Source organism: Echinops telfairi, unplaced genomic scaffold (assembly GCF_000313985.2).
Source record: "Echinops telfairi isolate 266 unplaced genomic scaffold, ASM31398v2 ScPeMD7_3533;HRSCAF=4204_0, whole genome shotgun sequence".
Classification (NCBI taxonomy): domain Eukaryota; kingdom Metazoa; phylum Chordata; class Mammalia; order Afrosoricida; family Tenrecidae; genus Echinops; species Echinops telfairi.
In genome coordinates this window covers 30,646,097-30,663,436 of record NW_022107431.1, presented here as the reverse complement: position 1 = coordinate 30,663,436, position 17,340 = coordinate 30,646,097, and positions in this window count along the sequence as shown.

Genomic DNA, 17,340 nt, shown 5'->3' with positions numbered 1-17,340 from the left:
ACTACCATGATCCCAATTCTACCTTTACAAATCTGGCTGGACCGGAGGATATACATTGGTACAGATAGCAACTGGAAATACAGGGGATCCAGGACAGATGACTCCTTCAGGACCAGTGGTGAGAGGGGCAAGGCCTGGAGGGTGAAGGGAATGTGGGGTGGAAAGGGGGAACCAATTACAAGAATCTAGGTATTGCCTCCTCCCTGGGGGAGGGACAACAGAAAAGAGGGTGGGGGGAGACGTCGGACAGTGTAACTTATGACAAAAATATAATAAGTTGTGAATTATGAAGGGTTCATGAGGGAGTGGGTGGGAAAGGAGGGGAAAGATGAGCAACTGATATTAAGGGCTGAGGTGGAGGGTAAATGTTTTGAGAATGATGAGGGCAGCGAATGTACATATGTGCTTGACACAACGGATGTATGTATGGATTGTGATGAGAATTGTATGAGCCCCCAATAAAATTAAAAAAAGTAAAAATTATTTTGAAAACAATGAAAACGAGAACAGTTTACCTTTTTTGTCAAAATGGGTAGTCAGTTGTTACAACTTCAAATATTATGTGATCATTCTTTCCCTTCATTTGAAATATTAGCTTAATTGTATCCTGATTTCCACTGTATTTATGGGCCTTTTGGGAAAGTACCTGGGTGGTCCAAGTGATCAAGTGCTAACTTGATCAAGTTACTAACTGCAGGGAACGTTGGTGACTTGAATCCATTCAGGTGTGCCTAGGAATAAAGGCCTGGTTATCGGCTTCTGATCGGTCACAGTCAAGAAAACCGTGCGTAGGACAGTCTTACTCGATAACGCATGGGGTCCCCAGGAGCTAGAACGAACTTGATAGTAACTAGTGGTTTATTATAGGAAGTAGGTAAGCTTGTTGACTCCGGAAAATTAGTTAACCCACTCTCATTTATTTCTGCTTTAAATTTTTGTTGATAGCATGTGTTTGAGGGCAGGCATGCTGAATTTCTAAAATTTTATTATCCAATATGGATTTTGACACAAACTACATGGGACCCCATCTCCCTCTGGACTCTGGTAGAATTATGTGGGACACATTTGTTATGCTGGACTCTGGAGTGTAAAATTATGTGAGACACATATGTCCCTCTGGACTCCACTCTGCCTTCTCTGTTACCTTGACAGGCACATACACATTGGGGTGCCCGAAAATGCGTATGCTTGTGAACAAGGGATCATCACAAGAAAAGTAATTTCAAAAAAATGCCCAGGATCCTGGGAATATACTTGCAAGTCTTCTCACCCAGTACAAAAGGCAAAGGAGAGAGACCACTGTACAATAAACCTCTGGATGCATGACCACATACGATATGGTGCAAAAATAGTAATTGGCAGTGCATGCCCATTTCTTTCATTTCTAACAGTCGCACAGCCCTCCCCTGTCTGTCCTGTGCTGTACTATGCTGGCCCGCTGGACTGCCCCGGAAAAGCAGCTGCCCAATAAATCCCAGGGGGAGAAAGAGAAAATGGAGATGGGAGCTGTGTCCCACGTATCATGAAAGAGTTAACATATTTGGCCTCAACCTCGGTGTCTTTAGCTATAGACCTCCACACCGAGAACCTACTGCCAGGCTGTCGATTTCAACTCCTAATGTCCCCATCGGACAAAGTAGAGCGGGACCGAGGGCGTCCGAAGCTGCCCGAGTCACGGAAGCAGTCTGTCCGTCTTCTCCCGTCGAGTCGCTGGTGGCTTCCAACCGCCACTGGTTGGGTTAGCAGCCGAGCACTTGACCACTGCGCCACCAGGGCTCTTTCCAGCGGCAAAGTGCAGCTAATGTTACTTGCTGTCACGCTGCCAGGTATCCAGGTGCTCAAGTAGGCCAATGAGCCAAGCTGAAAGTAACAAGCCAGCCTTTGTTCACTTTCTGCAACAGTGTAAGCGAGAGGCCCAAAGGAGAATGGCTGGCTTCTGTTTTACCCGGTGGAAGCCTACCAGTCAGATGGTATGCAGGGCAGGTGGGGGGGGAGAAGGGTGCCACCTATCTATCCGTGTCTGGAACAAAACACTTCTACTCTCTGTGGTGGGAGGAGTGAGGTAGGAAAGGAGTGGCCGAGAGGGAGGAGGTAGCGGTGAGGTGGTGGGGCGGGGGCGGGGTGGGGGGAGGCTTAGGAAAACCGTGAACTCAAGGTGCAGGAACCAATAGGGATGCCTCCACAGTGAGGGCCCAGGGCAGGAAATGGGTTCATGCTCGTGCGCATGGTTGACTGGGAATGAGCAGGAGGAGTGGTGGATGGTGGGGTGGGGGTCCCGGTGAGGGTGGGAAGAAGGTCAGCGTAAAGGTGAGGGTTGGGGTTCAGTTCCCTCCAGAAACTGTAGTGCACACTGCGCTGTGCGGCACACAGCTTTCCCCTGGCCAGGCCACCACTTTCAAATTGCCTGTGATTGGGCCTGAAGGAGCACACACAGTAATTTGGCCCGCAGTTCGACTCCTCGTTTCGTTCATAGAATTATTGCATGGATGAAGCGAATGTTTCCTTGGAGCACCTGGCTAGGTGGTGACCACGTCGCTGTTTCTTGTTCATGTTTGTATATTCCTGCACAAATACCACACTGCTTATGTACGGTAGCTTTACAGTGTATTTAGGGATCTATAAAGGCTCTATTTTACTGGGCGACCATCTTTTAATTATGTGATATAAAACTAAATATTGTGTCTTCTTACGAAGTATAATGAGAATACTTTGAGTAGTTGAAAAGCAAATGTGATGTTTGCTTTGGCATTTTGGCAGCCATGTTTGATCAAATTACTGAAGTTTCTTTGTGTCCCTAGCTTTCAAAGAGTATTTATCTGGATAGGGGAAAACCTATTATTTCAAATGATGTTATTCTTCATAATATTTTGACTTGCATCTATTTTCATAGAAAAATGATTAGTCTATAGTTATATTTACTTTTGATTCCACTCTAATTTAGCTTTCAGAATTATACTAGTTTTTAGATTGAGCTTGGTAATTTTAATATTTTTGTTTGCACTGAAATCATCAAAATAACTTAAGCCTTATCTATTCTTGAAAATGTAGTAGAACACCTTTGCAAAGTCTACTAGGATTTCTGTATTTTTGGGAAGTGGTTAGGTTAGCTACTCCTAAGCTTCTGTGGCAAAATTGTTTGTCTCAATTTTTAAATTTGCAGATATAACATTGTGTTAGGTTGGGTTCCCTAGAGAAACAAAAAACAGTGATGCTTACATAAAGAAAAAAAATTATATCAAGAATATGACTCATATAGTTGCAAAAGTGGGTAAGTCTAGTCTAGTTCAAGCCCATGGGTCAGATGTTAAGCTGGAGGTTTTCCCTGACTCGTGTAGCTATTGAGGATGACAAACAAGGAAGAAGGAAGGCCACAGGCTAATGAAGGTCAAGATTGATGAAACCAAGGTCAGCAAGTCAGATTTGTGGCGGCAGAGTTGGATGAATCCAAGGTTAGCAGGCAGTATGGCCACTGATAACTCCCAGAGATGGTAAGCAATATGGTGGTCCATTGACTAAAAGCTGGAGGCCAAGGAGACAAATGCAGGATCCAGCAAGAAGAAACAGCATTTTCAGAGTCTGCTTAAATGGGGGTAGGGCACACCCTAGGGAAGCTTCCTTTCAATTGCAGCAGAGTTGAGACTTGAGTGCGGAGACTGCTCCCTTCCCTGACCTTTTCATAACTGCTTTGTTGCTCACAAGAGATTCCATCACGGACTTGTTTACATTATATTAGACAGTATATGTCAAAGACTCTGATTACCAAACCATTGAAAATCCTGGCCCAGTCAAGTTCACACAAACCTAAATATCACAAACATGATACAGATTATTTTCATAAATTATTTTAAATCTTCATACCCACTGCCATCAAGTCACTTCTGCCTCAGAGTAACTTTACAGGACAGAGTAGAACTGCTTTTTTGGGTTCTGAGATTGTAAATCTTTATGGGAGCACCTTTCTCCCTTAGAGCTGGTAGTAGGTTTGAACCACTGATTTGTGGTTAGCAGCCCAATGCCTACCCTAAAATGCCTTCAGGACTCCTTTTATATTAGGCCTCATGTTTATTTTCTTATATTATCTGAGTTTCCCCCCTTGATTCTATTTTTCAAATTAATTTTCTTAAAGAAATTGTGGTAGTTACATAATCGTTTGTCAATTTAAGAGGATTGGGAGTGAAGGGGTGGAGTTTAGCCTGTCAATCGTTGTATAGCCAATGAGACATCTGTGTGGGCATGGCTTTCTCCTGAGGATTCTGGGAACTCCTATATTTCCTCCTTGGAGGCAGGAGACTCTCTTTCAGCTCACTCCCTGCGAGACATTCCTGAAGAGAAGCCACATGAAGATCCTCTAAGGCAGTCAGAGTTTTGGAGCCTGAGGGCACCACGTAGAGACCCCTGCTAGTGCTGAGGTGATTACAATGCCACTGGATCCCCAAGACTTCCCACCCACTGGCCTGTGATCTTCCCGTATTCGGTATCACTGCATGTGTTTCATGAGTCTGAAGAGGAGTTTATAATTGGCATCCGACATATGAGCTAATATTGGATTTATGGATTTGGTCTGGACTAGGCTGGGGTGTTTTCTCAATATTCAATTGCTCTTGTATATAAACCTCTTTCTTATACACATATGTGTGTTTATGAATTTGTTGCTCTAGTCTACCCTGACTAACACAGAAATATCAGTTTAATTTATTCACCACCATTTTTGTTCCTGTTTTATTTTTAAGTTTTTGAAATTTATTAATGTCTGTTTCTTTGTTAATTAATTATTTGCATGCTCTTTAAGGCTTATTATAGAAATTAATTTTCTTCCTCTTTTTTGTGACTATGCTGAGCTGTTTCTGGTTTTTATGCTTTATATTTTGTCTACAGTGGATTTTGAAATATTTTCAGAGGGCTTCAAAAAGGTCATGGTAAATCTACCTTTTAATTCCATTTTTCCACAAACCTTTTGTAGCCCCTTGTACATAATGATCCATTTTTCTGTGCTTATCCTTAAGTTTATTTGTTAGGAATAATGTTTTCCTGTGAAAAATAATGTGCATGCACTGTAAACATTTTAAGGAATGGAGAAAAGAATAAAGTAAAATGAAAAACTTCATATTTGTCTACTAAGAAATAGCATTGATAAACTTTGATGAATATCACACAAGTCCAAACATTCTGTAATTGTTTAAAATGAAATGAAGAAAAACAAGCAGATTTAATTTTTTAAAAGAAAGGCTACATGCTACACAAACCATAAAAAAATAAAATGCATTATCGCTAACTATTATAGTTAACAGAAAGAAAATAAGTAGAAGAGAGAAATATTTTCTCAATTTTAAGTATTTCTTTACTACCAAAGATATTCTTTCCTTAAGAGAAACTTAAAGAGAATTATTATAAGGGTTCTTAGGGTTTTAACCTTTAAAAGTATCACACATATTGACATTAAACAGCATATTTATTGCTCTACCAAAAAAATGAGAATAGTTTACATTTTTCAACTTCCCTTTTCTTTCTTCACATTGACTTATTCATAATATTATTTTTACCTTGTCAAGATATGTAACATTCATTCTATTAAGAAACTTTAATGCCAACAATTAAAAAAAATCTTTATTAAATAGACTGTGTTTAAGACCAGCTTCAAAAATAGTCCTTTGGTAGGACTGATGTTTCATTTTGAGTCTCTAAGTTGGATTTTTGAAGAAAATTTTCAAGCAAATCTCACGGTTTTATGTCCTGCTTTAATTTGAGTCTGTTGGCTTATATACACTCACACAGAATCTCTTCTTCCTTGTCCTGTGCTGTCTCTTACAGTCGTACTTGGACCCAAGAAATTGGGATAACTATTTGGAATTGTGAGCTGATCAGGGCAGAATATGAATCTGAGCTTCCTTATTCCTCAAGACTGTTTGGGTACAGTACTTTGTGTATGGAAATAGAGTCCCTAGGTGGTGCAAATGGTTAATTCTTAGTTGCTAGCAGAAGAGTTGGAAGTTCAAGGTCTACCCAGAGGTACTTCAGAAGAAACGATCTACTTCTGAAAACCCTACACAGTTCTCCTTTGACACTCACGGGCGTGCCTGGAGTAGAACTGTCTCCACACCAACCTGTTTGGTTTGTGCAAAATGCAGAGGGAGAAGGACTGAACATCCTGGTTGGAGATGGTGATCCTCTGAAATTATTGCCCAGGTGAAAAACGAAGAGGCATTTTAGGAAAGGCCATTAAAGAAAATACTTTGTATCTTGTTCTATGGGTGAGACAATTTCTCTGTGGCCCTCAACTTTTATGGTGCATGGTTAATTTGAATTTTTAGTTTTATTAATATTTTATGTCAACACATTTTCTGCTTAGTGTACATATCAGTGATTAAGACGGTTGGAGTCGGGGAACTGATGGCTATATGGTTATTTCTTTCACACAAACTTCATTTTATAATTCAGATTCTTCTCCTTAGGTTTAGGTTTAAATGGTTAGGGATTTCAGATTAAATTTATTATAAAAGTGCAACACAGTCCAATAATATTGACTTGGATCTAACTCATAGTGACCGTACAGACAACAGGCCCTGGTCCTGTCCCATCCTTCTGGTCCTGTCCCATCCTCCGGGTCAACTGTTCTTCTCTTAGAGGCCATTGTTGCAGCTACTGTGTCAGCCTGTCTTGTCCAGGGCCCTCACCCTCGTGGCAGGCCTTCGTTGATGGCCTGTGATGAGAAGGCACCAGAGGCGAGTAGGCCCCTGATAACACGGAAGTGTGAGAATGAAAACCAGAGGAAACAAGTTAGGAAGCGGAGTACTTTTCAATATCAAGCTTTCCTGGCATTTCTGCGCACATAAATGAGTCAAGAACCAGCGGAATAGTTAAGAAATGATTTTTCACAGACCTCTTTAAAATTCAACAGGTGTCGAGGACATTCTCCCAATGAAGCTGAAGTGCACTTGGAGTATGTTGTATGTTCCCTGTTGTTGCCTGACACAAGAACAGAATGTCAAACTAAGTATCTTCATCCAGGAATTACTTAAATTTGGGCTTAAGGTTGGATTTCCACATGAGCTAGAAACATCCCGATGACTAAACTAATTCACAAAATAATGTAACAGGTCCTATAGACCTTGTGTTCCCATGTGACAAAAATGAAAGAATTTACTGTTAAGAGTTCTGCTGTGGATTTATGAAGTCAGTCTACCCTATGGGACATACTCTTTGTCCTGTGAAAGCCAATGCCATTGTGTGTGCTCGGCTAAATTCCTTGTGAAATTCGAACCCATCTCCGCCAGAGTGATCTCTGACCACTTTAAGGCCTTGCTACCCTTTCAAAAGGCCACATCTCTCCCGATCACTCACGGAATTTCATTTGCCTCTGAATTCCAATCAAAGGAAGCAAAATCATCCAATTCTCTTTGAAAATTGTGATGCAATCCAGTGTTGACAGGGATATCAAGAGTGGCCCTCGTGGAAAAGCATTCACATTTTTCTATCTTGTGTTTGTTTGTTTGTTTTTCATCTGACTTAACGCTGTTTGAAATGAGGTTTCGCTTAAGTCTCATATACTGTCAACAGCATGGATAAATTGGCTTGAGAGAAACACATCTAGGTAGAACAACATTATGAATTGAGCTGATGTAAGGGTTTTGTCAGAGAAAAGTGGTATGATTAAGCCTTTGTATGATAAACAAATATGATTCTAAATCAAGACACAGGCCAAATTTCTAAGAAATGATTTAGAGCCTGGAGCCCAGCTCCGATAGGAAGACGATTGTTGAGCAACATCAAAGGGGCTGGAGGCTGGAGGCATGGATTTACACGTTACAACATGTTTCCTGGGGCATGAACATTCTTCTTTCGGCACCAGCCCTAAATTTTATCCTTCAGTGGCCTTCTATTACACCAATTCCCTGAGCCCCTCAGATGGGCACTTAATCTATTTATTCTTTTGTCTTGTTTCCATATTGTTCATGTGTCATCTTGCCTGCACAACCGGATCGAAAGGTCCTGGAGATTAGGGGCCTTGTTTTACACTACTTCTGTGGCTAACACCGCATCTGATATGGTAGGAGTTCACAGGAGACTTCCTGTCAACCCTTGTAAAATTGAACCAAATTGAGTAAGTAGCCTTAGAAATCTTGACCCTGGGCCAGGGCAAAATCCACAAAATCTATTAGTCCTCATTAGCAGCCGCTTCACATCTCATTTCTCCTGCCAAACAACTTTCACCTCAGCTTCTCACCCGGTGCTCTTCCTTGACAGGCATCAGCATCTTTGGGCAAGCCATAGGCGGTTCTCATCAGCAGTCCTTTCTCTTCTTCCTCAATCAGGTCCATATTGGATGTACAATAGCACATCATTGTCAGTAATCGACAGATGAATAGATTGTACCTCTAGGTTGCCTAGTCTGAACATAAACGCTTAACTAATAAGTATATGTTTACAGGCCTTGTAAGTAGCTTTACGATAGTAATCTGTATTGGCCCTGGCAAAGTAGTCATTTTGGGTAGAGTTCAACCTCGCTTACAAAGCCCAAGTTATTTCTTTTTCTCTTCCTTTTCTCTTAAAAATGTGTATTTCAATAAGTAGTTCTTATAATTTGGGGGGCAAATACAGAAGAACAACAAGAAAATGAAATCCATCCCAACTTTTTCATCACTCAGAGAGATATTTTTAAGAAATATGTTTGCATCCCTCATTCTTTCCTTCCTTTTTCTCGCTATAAAAAGTTGTTTGGTTTGAATAAGTCTTGACAAGGCTTACTGAATACAATTAAGAATTATACCAGTTACACCCTAATATAGATAGAACATTTGTACTTTAGTGCATTATTTAGGTTAGGCAGAGACTTCTAAAAAGTCTGCTTTCATACTGTTTATACAAGGGGACTTCAAGAACTTCATAGAAAAATGCCATTACATATCTTTGAATTCAATTCTTTCCCTCATTCTATAAACTTCGTTGTACCAGACATATTCTATTTCTCATTTTCTTAAATCTGAGCAGAATCTGACCATACTCTCTAGTCATCCCTTCAGAGGATGCTACCATCATGTTATCAACTTTGAAAGAATGTCACTAAAATTGTTATTATAATGAAATTCATTAAAAGTGGACATGTGCTCAACTTCATACTCCTTTATAAGAAGATAGTTTTATGATTGTTCTTCATATTTACTTTTGACTCTTAGGGAATTTGTTTTATAGGGTTGGATAGTTAATTTTACACATTTAAATTTTTTTGTTGTTGCAATTGTGAAAAGGATAATTTTATTCTAGCAGCTTCTGTTATTGCTGGGCTTAGTTAAGAGAGTTACTGTGTTGGGAAGAGAGTTACTGACTGCTTATTAATTTATCTTTTTGCATTCCTTTTATTTTTAGCTATATTAATAAACTTAATTATTCACTTTCAGTTTATTCTTCGGGAATTTTAATTAGACCACAGTACCCCTTGGAATGATCCTCATTTGTACTTTAGGTTTCACTAGCTTGACCACAATATGATGAATATGATGATCAATGCTAACAACCTGACTCTAAGGGGCCGTCTCCAGTGTTTTCTAGATAAATGCTATGCTAGTGGCTGCTTTGAGTTAGATGTTCCTGTTCATGTTAAGTAACCAATAGTTACTTTTAAAATGTTCTTCAAATTGAGAGATTCTCAAGAATTTGATAGTCAATTAAAAAACAGCACTATTGTATTGGGAGTAAAAGTAACAATGTTGCCTTATTTTATTCTTTATTGATTACTTATGGACAGTAAACCCCAAATCCACTGCCATTGATTCTGTCTTATAGTGACCCTTATAAGATCGAGTAGAACTGTTTCCCCGTGTTTTCAAGGATGTAAATCTTTGCAGAAGCAAATGCCACATCTCTGTCCCACAGGGAAGGCTGGAGGTTTAAACTGCTAACTCTTATAAACATAACTAACTTCTATTTATGGAATACATGCATTTATATTTACAGGTGCTATGTTACTTGCATTTACCATGCACTTATATTTTTTGTTTTTATCACTTACATGAGGGTAAGTAACGCAGAATTACTGCTAGGAGTCCAGTTGACACATGCACTGATTTATCTCAAACAGAACTTTAAACAGGTCTCTGTGATCAGTGGATTCCTGTGGACAAGTTGTCTCAGTACTAAGCTTGTCTTTGCCTCATTAGGAGAAACAGGAGGATTTCTAAAGTCTTAGAAACCCTCAGGGTCAGTTCTACCCTGAGCTATATCTTTCACATGAATTGGAATCGCCTCGATGGTTGTGAGTGACTTTGTCTCAGTAGGATACCGTCAAAGAAAAGGTTCACTCAAAAGAGTGGCAAGATATGACAAAATAACAATTTATAAATTATCAAGGGCTCAGGAGGGAGGGGGAAACGGGGAGGGGGGCGGAATGAGGACCTAATGCCGGGGGCTTAAGTGGAGAGGAAATGTTTTGAGAATGATGAGGGCAATGAATGTACAAATGCGCTTTACACAATTGATGTGTGTAAGGATTGTGACAAGAGTTGTATGAGCCCCTAATAAAATGATTAAAAAAAAAAGAGTGGTTTTCAAATCTGCTGGACTAGTGAAACTGAGGATAGGTCAGCTCAGAAACTTACAGTGACTGATTTTTTTTTTAACTTCCAAAGGGTAAGCTTGATTACCTCTCAAAGGACATAGGTTGAGCATGGGGGCATATTAAATACTAAAGGAGATTAAACAGGTTGCCTCAGGTGCACATATTGCTATGGAGCCTGGGTTTGAATCCAGAGTGCCTAATTCAAGAGCTACTTGTCCTCCCACAGACAGCCGTGCTATTATGTAAATAATGCTATCAAACTTCATTCAATGAAATTTTTATGCTCCTTTATGCTTATGAGACATGATGTATTGAATAGGGTGAGTAAAGCTCAATATATGCTTCTCTGGAATAGCATTACTTTTTCTTTTCACTTGTCAAGATTGAACATTTGCTTTTTCAGTGTGAAAGGGTCCTAAGAATGTTTTTAAAAAAAAAGAATGATTTTATTTAGTATTTCTGATGGTTTGACCAAATCATCAGTAAAACTAGATTTATTTCTTAAATCTTTGTTTTGTAAAATTCTTTATTTTTATTGAAAGCCCAAATTATTTAACTGTAAATCAGAATCAACTCAAGGCGAGTTTGGTTTTTAGTGGCAGAATAAAAATATTTTCTGCTGTTAAGTTATGATGCACTTTGGATACTTCACCATCAGAGAGCTTTCCCAGAGATTCCGGGGTAACTAATGAACTGGACTCTTGGGTGCCAGGTGATAGCATCCCATAGACCTGGACTGAGAATGAGGTAGGGGGTGTCTGGTCTAGCCTGCTTTCAGTTCCACATGGCTGCTGGGAAACCAGAAAAATGGTTTTTATTATGAAAAGAGTGTGTCAAACAAAGCAGCATATGATTCTCAAGTTTTCTTCCTGGTTTAGAACCTTGTTATTTCTGCTAATTTATATATTAACAAAGTTCAGAAAAATTCAAAAATATGTACTTGATCATCATAAAGAGTATTCATTTTTTTGCCATCTGAAAGGTTTCATCATATTATTCAATCACTATCATGTTACACTACTTGATAATCTTAAAAATTGCTATCTTACTACATAAATTAAAAAGCTATAATTTTTGGTAAAATTATTATTTTTATGCTTTGATGTAGAAAATTAATTTGTTTGGCTCTTTAAGATACACTTTAACTATAATCATATTTATATCTTTATCCTGTATGGCCACTAATAAATTATAATAATAACAAAAGCAGCAGCCATCTCTCAATTCTTTAGCATGTTAGAAACAAGTATTTCATGTTCTCAAATACTCTACTCACTCTCCCACAGATTTACATCTACCAGGAAAACAATATATTTCCTAATTTTATCTTCCATTAGATTAGTTCAGTGGTAGTTCTTAGAGTTGATATTTTTCAAAATTGTCATGGTTCTTCACTGAAAAAGAGCAAACTTTCCCCGATGTCCATTATGGATATCCCAGCTGTGTCTACCTATGGTGTTTTAAATACAGGTTAGTTTGTGTATCAACCTAAGGCTGCATTTGTTTGGGAAGCCAAATTTTATTATTTCCACTACAACGATAGGGCCAAAACAGATGCAACAAATTTTAACTATCATTTCCCTTGGGATTACAGATGGTATTGATGTGGAAGACATCTGTGGCACAGACCAGAAAAGATGGTTGGCTTCCTCTTAGAGTAAGGGCAAAAATGTAGCAGAAATCATCTAAGGATACCTTGAGGAATTCCAAGCCTATCTACACGTGCACACAGTTCATGGTTAGCTGATTGGAGCAGATTCAGAAGCCATCTACAGCAGTGGTTCCCAACCTGTAGGTCACAACCCCTTAGGGGGTTGAACGACCCTTTCACAGGGGTCACCCGATTCATAACAGTAGCAAAATGACAGTTATGAAGTAGCAATGAAAATAATTTTATGGTTGGGGAGTCACCACAACATGAGGAACTGTATTAAAGGGTCACGGTATTAGGAAGGTTGAGAACCGCTGGTCTACATGGATCCTGGAGACAGGGAGGGAGTGGCCTGGGATTTTCCTACCCCTTTCCACGTGGAGTCTAGAATGAAGAATCATTCACTGCTTTGAGTCAATGCTGACTCCTAACCATCCCATGTGGGTTTCTGAGACTGTAACTGTTTACGAGAGTAGAAAGCTCAGTCTTTCTCCCTCTGAGCTGCTGGTGGATTTGAACTGCTGGCCATACAGATTGAAGCCCAATACCACTGGGGCTCCTGGAGAAGAATAGCTGTGATAAAATGGTTACACCTACACAACAGAGAGAAAACCTTTCTAATGGGAGCATTTTCCCATGCAGGAATATGGTCACAATGAAATGGAATCCCATGTTAATATTGGTGAGAAAGTTGTATATTTAGAGACAATTGAAGCAGCAAGATGGATAGGCACAACTTAAACTGGAAAGATTACAAAGTACAAAGTCCTATAGGATTTAGAAGCTCTGGTAGCCCAATGGTTAAGCATTTGGCTATCAATGGAGAAGTTAGCAATTTCAAGGCATTGGGCTGCGTGGTAAAAAAGACTTAGAGATCTGCTCACATAAAAATTACTGCCTTGGAGAAACTATGGGATAGTTGTACTCTGTACTACAGGGTTGATATGAATTGGAACTCACTTGATGGGCTACAGCAATAACTGTAATTAGTTGATATTATTGACTTATTGACTATACACAAGAGTATATACATAGACCATAGACTTAATCATGTAATGGATTTTATTGAGCACCTATTTTTTACTATAAACTGTGTCCATGCAGGGGAGATAATGGCTTGCAGACTAAACACGGTCCCTCTTTCCCAATCTTGTGAGGGAGCCTTTATGTATACTAAGACACTAGCACCAGTATAAAGATATATGCATTTCAGAATTCATACCCTTTAAAACTTTTAGCTTTCTCCATGATTTTACTTGTAATGTCCATATTTTCACTATCCCACACTATAAATCTGAGTATTAATGCAGTAATAAGCATTTCATAACTATCAATGTCCCCATTTTTTAAATGAGAAAGCTGAGGCTTAGAAGGATGAAAGCCATTTACCTAGTGTGATATATCTATCTTCCAGAGAAGAAACCGGACAGCCAAACCCACACCGCACACGTCCAGAGTCTGTGTTCTTACTCATAACGATCGAACAACGATGCAATGCCTTGTGGTAGATTTCCTACAAGACATGATTCAGAGCATTTGCATGTATAGGCTTTCCTTTCTTTGCGACATAATGTCCCTCCAATCATGTCCCTTACATTTTCTGGATACTCTGTGTACAGTGAGTCTTTAAAATATGCCATTGATACCTGAGTTCATCGGCCAGGCCAAGAATCACCTCATTGCATAAATGATGTTGACAAAATTCCTTAAATGCAATTTTCAATCCTACTTTGCAACTATCTGATGACCTCAGTCAATAGTGATTTTGGTAAGGTAAATCCACCACCCATCCGTCTGTTGGTTATACTGTGGTGTCTTTTGGGTTGCTATGATGTTGGAAGAAGTACCACCAGTATTTAAAATGTCTGTCTGGTCACCATGGTGGACAGATCTGGTGGCGCTTTCAGATGGAGACAGACTAGAGTTCATCCATGGAAACCTGATGGCCACCCAACAGGTAGAAAAACGGCATCCGACTGGCCAGCATTTGTGTCATTGTACACACGGCCATCATGGATTGGAGCCAACGGGATGACATCTAATAACCAGAACTACAAGAAGGACACCAGACGGTCTCAGCTCACGCACAAGTCAAAAAGCTGCTGGCATTTGGGATGCAGCTGTGCTTTATAGATACTTTACAGGTAGAAAAACGGGTGGCCCAACAGCATCTTAACAAGGAGGCTGTTCGTTTTTATTTATTTATGTACTTAATCATTTTTTGGGAGCTGGTACAACTCTTACTACAATCCATCCATCCATCCATTGTGTCAAGCAGATTTGTACATTTGTTGCCATCATCATTTTCAAAACATTTTCTTTCTACTGGAGCCCTTGGTATCAGCTCCTCATTTTTCCTCCACCCTCCCTCCCTCATGAAGCCTTGATAATTTTAAAATTATTATTATTTTTTCATGTCTTACACTGACCAATGCCTCCCTTCACCCACTTTTCTGTTGTCCCCTTGGGAGGGGTCATATGGAGATCACTGTGATGGGTTCCTCCTATCTCCCCCAACCTTCCTCTTCCCCTCCTGGTATGGCTATTCCCAATATTGGTTCTGAAGGGTTTACCTGTCTTGGATTCCCCGTGTTTCCAGCTCTTATCTGTACCAGTGTATATGCTCTGGCCGGGGTGGGCAGGAGGCTGTTCTTGGGACAGAGCTCCTCTGGCTAATTTTCTCCCTAGTAGCATTCTCTTTCCACTTTCCTTTTCCACAGAACGTATCTACTTATTATATTCTGTTTCTATTGCTTCATGGCACCTCTTGCATAGTTATTTCCACTGTGCTCTACTGTTTACTGACATAGTTTCGAGCCTCAGATTTACATTCCCTAAGATAATGCCTGATGAGAGCTGGTTTAAGGTACCTCGTTTAGGGCAGAACACTGGGATCTGTCCGATGCATGTACTGATTGCTAGCCTGGAACTAGCTGTCCCGAACTCAGGAGCTGCCCCCGTGCCCCTCATTCTCAGCCAGCTTGCTGTGCATGCTGGCGTTTGGTGTGTCAGGAGCTTTCCATCAGGTGACCTCAGTGAACAGGGCTTTGGGTGGTTCTGGGTGTGCCAGGCACTCAGAATCCTAAAAGGGTGTAGTGAAACTTTGAGACAATTTGCATAGCCTTTTAAGTATCAACATATTTCTTTCTGGCCACAGTGAGTGACTACGTGACTGGTGTCAATGGTTTATGTAGCTGGCGGGCAGGGAATGGAGAAAAAAATTCTTTGGGTTATAAGATAGAAAGAGAATGAGAGAACCATGAAATTATTAAATTTTCAATGAATATGTTAAATTTTCTATCAGAAGGTGTCAAGTTCCTTTCCCAGAGGGCTTTCTTTTAAAAACCGATTTTAACTGTTTCACATGTGGTAAGGAATTAAACAGTTATTGACTGACGCGGGAAAAGAAAGGACAGGTACTTATTTTAAAAATAAAATTATTTCTAAATATCTGGAAACGAGTCTCTCCCCACAAACAGTATTTACTACTGAATTATTATTGTTGTTAGGGGGCACTGAGTCTGTCTGAAACACTGCCCAGTGCCACCCTCACAAGTGGTCTTAATGTTTGAGCCCAGTGTTGCAGGCGCTGTGTCCGTCCATCTCATTGGGCACCTTCCTCCCCTTGCTCTCCTGAGCGTGAGACAAAACTCTTGCCGTCCTTGCCCCCAGGGAGCAGTCCGACTGTACTTTTTCCGAGACAAATCTATTGGTTTGTTGAGTCTGGTGCTGGTGAAGAATATGAAAAGTACCAAGGACTAATGGAAGACACTTGCTCTTGAGTATACGGTCCCCCAAGAGATTTGTAGTCTTTCTACCCTGCCCTGGAGGGTGAATGGCAGGGAGAACGCTCTATGGTAGGGAGTTTGAATGTTTTTTGAGTGTGCCAACTGCCCTGGAATTGGCCTCTGACTCAGATAACTTCGTGCTTCACGATATGAAGTCCTGCCCTGTCCCGTGCCATCCCCCGATCCATAGGGTTTTCATTGGCTGATTTTTTCCTAAGGAGAATACAAGGCTTTTCCCCTTCCTTATAGGTGTTGGCCTGGAAGCTCTGCTGAACCTGTTCAGTATCCCAGCAACATGCAAACAACCACTGGCAGATGCATGAGGTACATTGACAGGTACATTGGCCAGGTGTCCTGAATGGAAGGTAAGACTGCCACATGGAACCACCAAAGTTCCCCCTTTATGACTATAAAATCACAAAATTAAAGACAAAGACTATATTTGCCAGTATCCAGTGAGGAAAATAGAGCCTGTAGCAGATGTAGCCTAGTAAATACATTTATTAAGGGCAAATAGTCAGAAAGGGGTTGGAATTGCTGAAAAGCTAGTTAGGGAAAGAAAGCACTCAGAGACAAGCAATTTTAAGAAGTCTCTCTCACCTACTGAAACCCTGGTAGCTTAGTGGTTACATGTTGAACAGCCAACCAAAGGTCAGCAGTTTGAAACCACTAGATGTTTTATGAGAGAAAGATGAGGCTTTCCATAGGGGCAGTTCTGCCCTGTCCTCTAGGTTGCCATGCGTCAGCATCAACTTGAGTTTGCTTGAGTGTTTTCTCACCTTTAGAGCTGGAGGAACCAAAGGCGGAGCGGTGTTTCCAGGGATCTCATGCCAGGACCACGGGAAGAGACCCGGAGCCACAAAGACAAGGGCGTTCTGATAGAAAGTACCCTGTGAGAAGACAGGAAGCACTGCTCAGAACAGAGAAGGGATAGCCATGCGCTAACCCTTCCGTTGCCCCTTCCTCAAATCTCCCATCGGCGACAACTAACACAAGTTTGAAGAGATCCCCATAAATATCATTGACAGAGTCTTCTCCATGCAATACAGTGATGTCCAGAGAAAATGAGGGATAGTTCTGAGAGCAAGCAGATAAATGACCTGCACAAAAGGCATATTAGGGAGAATAATATGATTTATTCATTCAACAATCAAGTTTTATAGAAATTTTCTTCTGATATATTTAACTGAAATTATTTTTGAGACAACATTTATTCAGGTATTATTTGGGTAAGAATATCAGGATGGATTGAAGAACATCATTAATCATTTCTCAACCTTTTTATACTCAGGAATATTTTTCACAGCAATATATAACATTTCCAATTACCCTATTACTTCATTATTCTCCTA